This window comes from Erithacus rubecula, assembly GCF_903797595.1.
Source record: "Erithacus rubecula genome assembly, chromosome: 24".
NCBI classification, from domain to species: Eukaryota; Metazoa; Chordata; class Aves; order Passeriformes; family Muscicapidae; genus Erithacus; species Erithacus rubecula.
In genome coordinates, this window is record NC_136676.1 from 4,844,239 (window position 1) to 4,856,945 (window position 12,707).

Consider the following 12,707-nt stretch of genomic DNA (forward strand, 5'->3'; position numbering starts at 1 on the left):
TTTTCTTTTTAGGATTAAAAGATGATGATCCAATGGGCTGAGGATGTAAAACTCCTCTGGGGAATGCGATAAACTGCAAAAAGCCAGTGGCAACTCATTCCTGATTAACTCCTTTTTATAAAGGGGCGGAATGGAAGCGAACAGGGGACCCGACGGGACACGAACATATTTTATTCATTTAATACAAAGCGGCTCCTAAAAAAAAAAAAAAAAAAAAAAAAATCTTTAAAAAGGCAGTTCAGAGCATAACTCACGGGCCGGGGGGGAAGGCAAAAACCTGATGGGGTGTGAGGTGATGTCGCCGTCATCCCTCGCTCCCGAGGGAGCGGGGCAGAGGCAGGGACGCGCTGCCCCCCGGGGACCCCCGATCCTCCCCTCTGGGGACAGCCCCAACACTGGGGACCCCCCCAAAACCCCCCGGCAGGACCCCGGCTCTCCCCGCTGACCTTAAAGGCGAATCAATGAAATCGTGTAAGTGCAGAGAGCACAAAGAGCTCCTGTGCTCGGCTCTGCAGATCATAACCAGAGATGGGAAAGTATTTACGGGACTCTCGGAGTGACTGGTCCATCACTACCGAAAAAATAATATTTTTAACCGCAGGGAAGCAAGAGTTCATGTAGGTTTACAAACGAGGGCTTGCTGGAGAAAGTAACTGTAAGAACATGTGTTAAAAACGCAGCAGAAAGAATTCCATCGATTTCCATGAGAGGTGGATCGCATCCAGGAAGAATGAGTCAACTTCATTCCTCGGGCAGAGCTGGCCAAGCTGAGGAGAATTACACCAGGCTTGCCTTCGGGTCACCTCGTGTCCCCCATTCGGGCACTGCTGTCCCACTAATAACCTCCTAAATGGCTCAGAACGAGGTGGGAATTCTTTTATTTAATCCCCGGAAAATAATATTTTGGGAAATATATTCCCCCTCTAGTGTCACAGATAAGTGCAGAGCAGAAAAGCCTCTGACACATCACCCAGGGCAGGACAGGACAGCCCAGAGCCCGAGGAAGGTGAAAGACAGAATTTGCACATCACAGGGATCCTTTCCTCTGTTCTGGCTGCTAAACCCCGTTTCTCCTCTCCCCACAATTTCATTGTTGAACCGTGCAAGGTTTTGGTTTCATTTGCACGGGGGAGGTGAAAACTCCTGAAGCCACTGCAGTGTTTCCTCCCCAGCTCCCTTCTCCCAGGGCAGGGGGCTCTGCTGCCCCCCAGGAATGAGCAAAAGGTTGAATTGAGAGAGAAACCCTTCTCCACTCACAAATACACATTTATTGTGGGGTTTTTTTTACAGGTGGAAGAGCAAACTACTCACTCCTTTCAGATATTTGGGTTGAAACAGCAATGGAGAAATGGAATTCTGCTCTTTGCATTCAGACACCCCAAATATCACACAGACCCTCCCAACACATCAAACATCTAGCAGGGAGCTCATCAGGCTTCTCCACCTTCCTGGTTGCTTTTTAACCCAGAAATTGGCCAAAGGAGAGCTTTGGGCAGCCCCACAGGGATGCCACAATTTTGTTGTGAGGTGCAGCCTGTGATAAACTCATCAATGCATAGTGAAAACCCGAGCTCCAGAAGTGTGGTTAGAAAATGAAATGCAAATATATACAAAATAGCCAATGGTTCCTGTGGATGTAAATGCCTGCCTACCTCATGAGTGCTATTTTCCAGCCAGCTTTCCAAGCAGAGCAGCCCTTGCACTCCTGTATCTACAATTGTGCCATTTATAAGCCAGGAGCCCACCTCACCCAAGCACTGGTTCCTGCAGTGACTCATGTTCCACTGGGTTACTCCCAGGAAGATTTGTGCTCAAACAGAGCAAAGAGAAGAATTTTTTGGGAAGGAATGGCCCAGTTGGGAAAGCACCAGACACTCTCACTGTTTCTTGTTAAAAAACCTGAAAACACTGCTTTTCAGCCTGTGGGAGAGAAAGGATTTAAAACTGGCATTAAAATAAAATATTACACTGACACCTGGGTCAAACAAAAATCTGGATGAATAATTCTGGCTGAGGTTGTGGATTCTCCATCCCTGGGAGTGTCCAAGGTCAGGTTGGATGGAGCTCTGAGCAACTTGGGATAGTGGAAGGTGTCTCTGCCCTGTCCATGAAATGGATGAGATTTAAGGTCACTCCCAACCCAAACCAGTTTGGGATTCTGTGCTGGTAGAAGGAAATAAAGTTTCTGAATAAAGGATAAAGTGATTTTTTAAAAAACAGCACAGCAAGCTGCAAACTCAAAGACAATTTGTTAAGAAGGGACATCTTGTTTCATCAGGCCTTCCCCTTAAAATCCTGTTTCATCCATTTACTGTGCCCAAGTTACCAACTCTGCTGCTGGAAAAGCAACTTCCAGACTCCCTGGTGAAAGAATACAGGAGTAAAACACATTATAGGTGTTATTAAGTGACTTTTATCCTCTCTGCAATAACAAAGCTGTGCAGGATGCTTGGGCAGAGCTCCTGCTTGGAGAACAAACCCCTTAAACAGCAGAGAGAGCCCAGGCAGGCAGATCCCACCCACAGGAGCTCAGCTGTCCTGACAGACACCCCCAGAGCTCAGTTCTCATTTTGGATCCTCCCAGTGCCCTGTTTCACTGCCACTCTGCTGTGGTTTTTCTCCCTTGGTACAGCTGAGATGGGGAAGTGGTTTCATTTCTCTGAATTATAAAGTTAAATAGAGTGAACTGAGAAGCTCCGTGAAAAATAATGGAGTGAGATCATCCCTACAGTGACTGAAAGACATTAAGGGAACTTCTCTGTCTGACCTGGATCCACTCTGGGGCTGGCACTGATGATTCCTGTGACCCAGCACATCCCACATGCCCCATTTCCAGCAGCTTCCCACCCCAGGTTTCCCAGGGCAGATCTCTCACCCTATAAAGGATTCCTCAACAAAAGGCTCAAATAAGAGCAGCATTCAGCATCTGCCCATTCTCAGCCTGGTTTGGCTTGGAAGGAACCTTAAATCCCAGCTCATCCCAGCCCTGCCCTGGGCAGGGACACCTCTCACTATCCCAGGTGCTCCAAACCCTGTCCAGCCTGGCCTGGGACACTTCCAGGTGCTTGGGATGCATGAAAAGGGACAGCACTGCTTCATATGGGGACACATTTTCTACAAAATTATCACTAAGAGCTTTTAAACTCCTCTCTTAAGCAACACAAAACGTGACTCAGTTACAGATCACAAAGAGATTTGGGAGGGAAGTTGAGTCATGATCAGTGATTTTGTCACAAAGCTCAGCTGAAGGAACCATCCAGGCAGGGAAACATTTGATTCTGAAGTGTGTCAGCCACTAAATATGGGCTGGCAGGGCACAACAAGGGTTAAAGAATGACTGGGAAAAAGTAAAATGGAAAGATTTCAGAATTTCAGCAAGGGAATAAGCTGCCATTGTCCCCAAATTCTTTTTTACACAGTTAAGAGTTGCAGCTTTTTAAGCTGACACTGCCAGCAAAGATTCTGCTCAATAACCACCTCACCCTTTAATTTCTTACAAATGGACCTGGTTATCACCACCCACCTTCACCAGGAAGGGCAAAACCATCACTTCAAAGAAAGACACCCAAAATTCTGCATTTTACTGCAAATAAATAGAAATCAAAATGTGTTGGCAGCATTGTCATTCACCAAACAAACAAATTTAACATTTCCCCTCCCATTAAACACAAACTGATACGAAATTGTTCATTTTATCACTCAAGTTTTTGGAAAGGCAACAAATTCTGACCATTTCTCCATTTAGCCGTTTTCTCACTGCTCCTACAGGCAGACATTCCACAAGGAAATTCTGGATGCTTCTACATTAATAAAACTCCCAAATTTATCATACATCTGGTACAGATCTCTGGGAAATACAACCTTAGGTACATGAACTGTCCCAAAGTCACAGAAGTAAGAGATGATCTATTAAAGAATAACCAAAACTCAGCTCATGTCACCCAAGAACAGAATCACAACTCACAAAATGATTCAATCTGGTATTTCTTTGTCATTCATTCAAGTGACTGCATTTTAGCAAGGGATAAAAAAAAAAAATCTCAATAAAAGAATTTTATTCTGGTAGGATGAGAAAAATGCTAAACATGTTTTTATGGGAGAAACAGAGATAGAGCACTGGCTTGAACACTGACAATCTCTCATGCCCTGATCTATAAATAAAACTGGTTGGGCTTTTCTTTTGTACTAAATTTAAAGGAAAGTCTTTTCCATGGAGAGTTTTCTTTAAAGCAAACTCTGCCCCAGAAGGACTTTAACGATGGTGTTTCCAACCAGCAGCATGAATGAATTAAACAATAAATGCAGGCAGGGAGCAGCTGTGTGTTTCTTTAACAGAAGCAGATGAATGTGCAGCTCAGACATGGCTGGGCTCTCCACAAAGGACAATTCCTGATGCTTCTCCAGGACTTTGGCTCAGGTGCCATTTCCCCTCTAGCAGCATAAAAAACTTCCAGGTTGGTGGCAGTGGATGTCAGGCAGAAATTGCAAATTTTGTTGTGCATATAATGTGAAATTGTTCATTTTTTCTGTGAGTTATCCACAGGGGAAAAGGGAACAATGCCTCTTGATTATCCTTGGCAGCTCCACCAGCAGCTCCTTGTTGGGGCACAGCCTCTTCCCTTCTCCTTGAAGGAATTATTTAATTGCTCGGGCTGGAATTCACCAAGACCTCCCTCTTCTCCTCCTCCTGAACTCTCCCAAGGTCCTGCCTGATTTCCCAAATAATCCCTGGAGTCTTCTGGGTTTCCCAAATAATTTTCTGTATCAGCTCTGGAGTTCCACTTGCTTCCACTTTTCCTTCCAGTCCTGACAATTTGTGTCCTTCACTCTTCTTCAAAATTAAATGGGTTTTCTTTCCTTTTTAAAGGCTGCACCTGCTCTTTCCTTCTTCCTCTGCAGGAATTGGGGATCCACACCAGCCCCAGCAAACCTGTGGGAGATGAATGAATTTGGAGAAAACCTCTCCCAGCCTGACCTCTGTGCTAGCAGGACAGAGACTCCAAAACTCTGAAATTTTGTTTAAACACAGCAAAAACACACAAACATTGCAAAGGTTCCTGCCAGAACCTCCCCAGCCTTTGCTGGTGCTCGTCACCCACAAGTGATTTCTTCAGCACAAACTCCAGTGCTGCAGTGCAGATGCACAAACCAGGGACATAAATCAAGATTTTGGGTTGAGAGCTCTGATTCCCTTCCCTGGAGCTGTGATCCAGCTTCAGCTCACACCCCAAACCAGCTAAAAATCTCAGAGAGGATGGGGAGCCCCCAGACCATGAGGCAGAAAACTTTCCCTGGCAAAGAAAAGACAAATAAAAATTCCTCTCACTGTCCAGGGCAGCACCAAACGTGGCTGCTGCTCCACCTTTGTCCATGCAGGGAATTTCTCCATGGATTTTTCAATGGTTGAGAAGCAGGAGAGAAAAATTCTGCCTGAGAAATCTGGGATAGTGGAATTGTCTCTGCCCATGGCAGGGGGTGGGATGAGGTGATCTTTAAGCTCCTTTTCAACCCAAAGGATTTTCACCCACCATGATTCCCCAAGTAGAGTCACTGCCTGGAGTCATCTCTGAGAAATTGAGATTTATTCCATGACAGAGAGAGAGAAAAACCCCAAATGTTGGAACAGCTCAGTGAGAGTAAAGTCATCCAGGGATGGGTAAAACTCATCCTGGGTCACTCACACCACAGCTCCTCCTCCCCTCTGTGTGTTGTGTGACTTGGGACAGGGAGCTGTGGCAGCTTTGGGGACTCTGGGACAGCTGAGCCAACAGTTCTGGATCCCAAAGGGTCTCTATTTCATCCTCATTAATGCTCATTATATTCCCAATGCTCAGAATGTCCTGTGAGCACAGAGGCTGAACTTCCTCCTCCCTACCCTGGAAATACAGAAACCCTCAGGTCATTCGACCTGCTGGTGTTTCTATTTCCAGGAGAGAGCAGGAACACGGAAAAAAAAAAAAAAAAAAAAAAAAACCAAAACAAACCAAGCTTTTCCCTTTTCCCTGCTTTTCCCAAGCAAATTCTGATATATAGGATGTGACATAATGGTGCAAAAACTTTTGGCAATAAAACCCCCAGGGGTTTTAAATTGCTGTGCTCAGGTTTTGCTGTGGTGGGAGGTTTTAATGGGCTGCACTTGGCCTGGGACTGACACAAAAGCACAGACAGTCACCTCCAGAGTGGCACAGGGTGGGGAAAACAATGTCCAGGGCAAAAATACATTGAGCTGAGAGCTGTAGGTGACAGCAAGCAGAAGTGTTTGAGGTCACAGGGACCTCTGGCTGCCAGGGAACCTCTGCAGGGAGGAGGTGGCAGGGAGGGGACAGGGACAGGGCCTGATTTCCCTTTTTCCAGGACAATTTTCCAGGCTCTGTGTTTCCTGGGCACTGCCAGGGCAGGTGGCAGAGCTGTGCCCACACCTGGGGCTCACCTGATGCTTTATGGGGCTGCCTAAAAACCAAGGCCAGGCAAAATAAAGAGAATAAAAAGCAGTTATGTTTATTGAAGGGCTTTCAGGTACATTTAAGGAAGACAAAACTCCCCCACAGGGGCTGCATCCAAAATGAGCCACAGGTTTTCACACTTGGTTCATTTGCATATTGGGGGTTAATCCTCCAATTACAGCTCCAGTAATTGAAATAATTTATCCCAAATTTTCTCCCCCCAACTCACTTTTGTTTCCATTTCTTAGCTCCTGAGGAAGTGAGCTGTCCTTGATTCCTGGAGAGGAATTGTTGTGTCTGAGCAAAGTGGGAAATGTGCAGCTCACACTGTACATGGAGTTTAGAGTCATACACTAAAGAATTGCAGGATTATAAAAAAAAAAAAAAAAAAAAAAAAAAAAAAAGCTGAAATCCTAAGGAATCATGGTGGGTGACAGGGCTCAGGTGCCCCCCAGCACTGAGGGTATTTGGGGGTTGGCTCCTTCAGCAGGGGAGGGAGCTGTGGGATGGGAAGGGGAAGAAAAAGGAACAGAAGAATTGAAGATTTTGCCCTCTTAAATAAAGTTATTCTAGGGGGCTGCTCCTCCTCAGCAGAGGGCAGAAGGATTTCTCCACCAGAAAAAAAAAAATTCCTAGGTGACCATGGTGTCCTTAACAAACTTAATTTGTTTTATTTCTTGGTGCTGTGGTTTGAGTTTGGAGCATCTCTCCTGACACCCACAGAGCCCCCAGACCCCTGCAGCCCTTCCAGACCCCACAGGCCAAATCCAGCAGGAATTTCCACATGGAAAAGGTGCCCAGGCTTGGAAATGCCCAGGGAGGTTTGGAGTGCCCATCCCTGGGGGTGTCCAAGGAATTCCTGGATGTGTCACTCAGGGCTGGGGACAAGGTTGGACTCAGTCTTGGGATCTTTTCCAACTTTTAATGGTTTTGTGAATCTTTGATTCCATGATTTGTAACCAGAAGTGTGGGTTTAATGCAGGAGTTTTTTATCCCATGCTCCTCCTTGCACATCCTTTCTTCTTCTCTTCCCTCTCCCTTTTCCTAATGAAATCTTTCCATGTTATTAATGGCTGGGGTGGATCTCCAGAGCCTGTTCCCTCCAGGATTTTCTTGTTTGCTGCAGTCTTCAAAATTTTTCAGTTCATTTCCTATTTTCCTGCTTTAAACCCCACTGCCAAAAAAATAAATAAATCCCCAGAGCAGACTCTGGTAGTGGAACAGAAAATCCCAATTTTTGAGACTGGACATTTGATCCAGACCCTTGTTAATCATCAGCAATTCAAATGTGAGCCAGGTCCAGCAGTGGCTGACAGTTCCTCCAGGTGAGTTTTTATCTCAAGCAGAAGCATTTCTGAAATGGGGAACACTGAGTCACATAATTTATGTGGAATTAGCAATCCAAGGGCATTCAGCCAAAATACAAAGCCTGGATTTACAATGGGCTGTTCCATCAGCTTCCTTTAGGAATTGAGTTATTAGGAATGAAATGAATGAAATGGATTTATGCCTAGATAAGAAAAATGCTGTCTGTCATAACAGACACCCAAGAATTCCTCACTCCTGGATGGGAATGTTGAAATCCCCTGTGGAAAGAACAATTTGGATTTAATGTAATCCCTCACCAGAAAAATTGGAACCATCAAAACTCCACTGATATTGGAGCCCAAGTGCAGGATGGTGCCAGTTGGAACAGGTTTGGAGTTGGGGAATTCCTCAGGACAAGCGAGGAGAATAAAGAAAATCTGATGTAATTTCATGGATTATTGTTGGGTTTAATCCCTTCTGTGGCTTCTGAAGGAACAGCCTCACACATCCAGCTGCTCATGACACAGACACTTCCTGGTAAACACAAACTGGGATTAAAAACCTCTGGAGGTGGGTCAGGCTGATGGAACTGCTGTTAAATACTCTGGCAGCCTGATGGTGGGACTGGGGATTTTGGGGGTCTGGCACTGGGAATTAGGGCTGAGTTAATTCTGTTCACTGCTGGGATCCTTGACCACATCAAATTTTCACTTTTAAATGTCCTCATTTAATAATTTTGTTTGTTCACTTCTTCCAACTTTCAGGTACAACCTTCCAATAACAAACAAAAAAATCTCACTCTGAAAGTGGATTTCATATTTTCCACAGCATTTCAGCACCATCAGTTCTCCTGATATCCATAAAGAGAATTAAATCAGGAACACAGTCCCAAAAGCTTTTATTTTGAATGAATTGAGATGACAAAAGCTCAGCAGCTCATGTGCAGGTGAAATCTGTCTCTCTCTCTTTAATCAGAGTTTAAAGTTTTTTGGTTTAGTTATAGATGGGATGAACCCAGCTGTTGGTGACTCGCCCTGGAAAGCCTGTGATGGGTTTGGAAATGTGACCTGCAGGCTGGAGGTTGTCCAGGCATTCTGGATGTGCAGGATCCATCCCTCCCTCATAAAGGAACAATGACCTCAGCAGCAAAACCCCCACAGCTCTGCATCCTCTGCAGCAGGGCTGGGACCAGCATCTGGCCTGTTGTCTTGGACACCTCCAAAATCCATCATCTCTTCCCCTGGGGGGATGTTCTTCCAGGAAATGCAGATGATTTTGGCTGGAAGTGCTTAGAGGGTGTCAGCAGACCACCAGCACAGCTCTCCTGCTCCCTGGGCTGTGCTGCAAACTCTGCTTTCCCCAGGAATCCAGGGATGGAGCAGCTTTGGCAGCCCCTGGATCTGTCAGGGCAGCAGAGGGTCTGAGGGGATGGATCTTTCCACATCTCCTCACTCTTCTCACTACAGGAGGCTCCTGGGTTAGAGCAAGGCTGTGACAGCAGCAGGGTCACACTGGATCCCAGCTGGGAAATGTTCCAACACCTCTGAGCTCCCCCCTCTGCTCTCAGGGAGAGATTCCTGGAAAAAGCAGCAGGAAATTCCCAGAGGCTGCAGCAGCACTGAGGGACAGGGGATGGGGATGGATGCACTGGGCTGGGATGGGGAGGCTGGGATGTTACTCAAAGCCACTGAGGGCACTTCATCCTCCCAGTTCCTTCACTTCATCATCCCAGTTTCCTTCATTTCATCATCCCAATTTCCTTAATTTTATCCTCCCATTTCCTTCAGTTCATCCTTCCAGTTTCCTTCCCTTCATCCTCCCAATTTCCTTAATTTTATCCTCCCAGTTCCTTCCCTTTATCCTACCAGTTTCTTTCATTTCATCATCCCAGTTCCTTCAGTTCATCCTCCAAATTTCCTTCATTTTATCCTCCAAATTTCCTTCATTTTATCCTCCCAATTTTCTTAATTTTATCCTCCCAGTTCCTTCACTTCATCCTCCCAATTCTCCTCATCCTCCCAATTCCCTCCACTTCATTCTCCCAGTTCTCTTCATCCTCCCAATTACCTTCATTTCATCCCCCCAATTTCCTTAATTTTTTCTTCCCAGTTCCCTTCCCTTCATCCTCCCAGTCCCTTCATTTCATCCTCCCAGTTCCCTTCAAGGCATCCCAGTGCTGTGGCACAAATCTGACACCCAGCAGAGCTGAGAAAGGACAATTTCAGCTCCTTTTTTCCCCATGAAAAAATCTCAGCCATGGCTGACAGCTCATCATGGCACTTTTTATCCTTTCTGTGCTGTCACTTGTGGTCACAGCTTTCCCAGCTTCTGATTTTTGGGAGTTTTCTTCCTTTTCCTTGTTTATAAATATCAGGCTGGGGACACAGAACAAACCACCTTGCTGGGAATGGTCCTTCAAGACATGGATAATATCCATGCTCTTTGTCCCACATGCTTTTCCATTTAAATTATTTGGCCTGAGAACGTGGGAGGTAAAGAAATTATATTTGGAGGCCTTTTAAAAACATCTATTCCATCCCCTGATTTACACTCTTTGGGACTTGTTCTGTGTAAAATGTTGAACTGGTTGTACTTTAGATAAAAGAAACATCCCAGACATTGTTTTTTTGGAGTTTCTAATTCTTTTCTCCCATATATCTTCATAAAATTGAAGTGCCAGAGCCCTTCCTCTTGTTCCTGAATTTTTTTTTTTTTTTTTTTTTAGCAACATTCATAATAACACTTTAATATTCCCCTCCAGTGCTGGGCTCCTGGGTCCCACTTAGTGGCTTTTAATGACCCAAGAGCAGCTCAGAGCACCTGTTGAGCAGGGCCTGGTGCTTTAGTTCCAGTCCCAGGTGATGCTGCTCAGTCTCCTCTGTCCTGTGCTGTGTCACCCCCTGGGACACACACAGGAAGCTCCAGCAGGAGGTGGGGATGCAGAAAAATCTGAATTAAATCATAGAATCACAGAGTCAGCATATGCTAAGCTGGAAGAATCATTGATCCAAGCCTGGTGCTGCCCAGACACCCCAAAATCCCACTGTGTGAATCCCTGGGAGTGATGTCCAAACCCTCCTGGAGCTCTTGGGGCTGTGCCCAGCACCCTCTGGGGGATGAACCTTTCCCAAAATCCAACCTAAACCCTCCTGGCCCAGCTCCAGCTGCTCCCTGTCCCTGTCACAGGGAGGGAATTTTGGAGAGCAGCCCTGGCTCTGCTGAATCCTTCAGCCAGGTGGTTCTTTGCACCTGTCTGTGCTTCTCTTGGCACAGAGGGATCATTTCATCCCTTCTGCCCTGTGGGAGGATCTGTGGGGTAAAAGGGGGATGGAGACACCTCAGGGGGGCTCCCAATGTGCTGCCTCCTCCCTGGGGAGCTGCTCAGCCCTGTCAGCCCCTGGGAATTTGTTAATTAAATCAGAAGGGTGATGAGGGGATGCAAACCCAGCTGGGAGAGCTCTCCTGGCTGTGCCCAGGGTGCCACCAGCACAGGGACAGCCCTGCCACACACCCTGGGGGCTCTGAGCAGCCCCAGCTCCTGCAGCTGCTCCTCAGAGAAACCAGAACCAATCCAGGCACCTAATCCTGGGATGGGAATTGGTTTGGAATTAATGGAGTCCAACAAGGCAGTGAAAACCCCAGGAGTGTGTTGGGCTGGAAAGGGCTGCAGCCCTGGGGATGGGAGGACAATGCATATTTCACACCGTGAATTTTTTATTAAGGGCTGGGGTTTTTTATTTTTTTATTATTGAATATGAATATTTTACATGTCCAAGTTCAGAACAATGCTTTTTTTGGCTGGCTCTGCACTTTTCATGGTTGTGTACCCTTGCATTGCATAACTGAGAGAGATCCATTTACACACAGGGGGAAAGGGGACTAATGAATCTCAGCAAAGCTAACTTTACTGTGTGTGAAAAAAACAGCACTCTGAAGTTTTCCAAATAAAAAAAAAATATATACACATACATAAAATCCTTGCATGGAATGGCTTAATAAAATCTGTGTGTGTGTGTGGGTGCACGTGTGGGTCTGGGGGTAAAACTGCACAGCCTGAGGAGCTGCAGACAGGGACATCTCCACCTGGAAAAGCTCTGGAATGTTCTCTCACTCTTCATCTCAACCCCCTCACACTCAGGGACTCACCTGGATGTCTCCAAAATGGGAGAAACCTGCAAATTGGTAAATCACTGGAGGGATGGAGGTGCTCATGCTCAGTGCTGGTGTTTTCCTGCCCTTTATCCTTCCTGGCCCTTTCCAAGTGTTCCAGATGTTGTTTCTCACCAGATGTGCAGCAAGGCCAGGCTGGAGGGGCTCTCAGCTGGCTGAAGTTGGGCTGGGTGGGCTTTAGGGGTCCCTTCCAAGCCAAACCATGACCCAGTGATCCTTAGGCATTCCTGGATTTTGGGACAGCTCCAAGGAGCTTTGGCCACTGCCACAGCCCCACCAGGAGCTCTGGATTTGCCAGGTCCAGGCTGCCTGCAATCCCTTCCTTCTGACCATGGATGGGGAAGAAACATCTGATTTATCCAGATAACTCAGCCCTGACCTTGCCTGCTGGGCCAGTTCTGAGCTCTCTGAGCATCACTCAGGGAACAAAAGTGCTCCTTTCTCAATTTTCTCTGTGCCCCTTTGGAGGAGTCACCCTTGGCATCTGTATCCAGCTGATTTGGGGACAATTTGTCCATCTCCATCAGATCTGAAAAGTCCCAGGAGCACCTCCAGCATGGATGAGGGACGGGAGACTGGAATAATAAAGATGAGAAATGCCCAGTGTGTGTTTGAATGGGGTTTTGTTGGGATTGTGATAACAGGGACAAGGCCAGAGCTCTGCAGAGCCTGCAACCAAAACCAGGCAGGGTGACAAGAACCACATTGTTTGGGGAAATCACTGAGCACTGTCCTGGGCTGACATCACAGACATCCAATAAAACCTTCAATTTCACAGGGAATGGG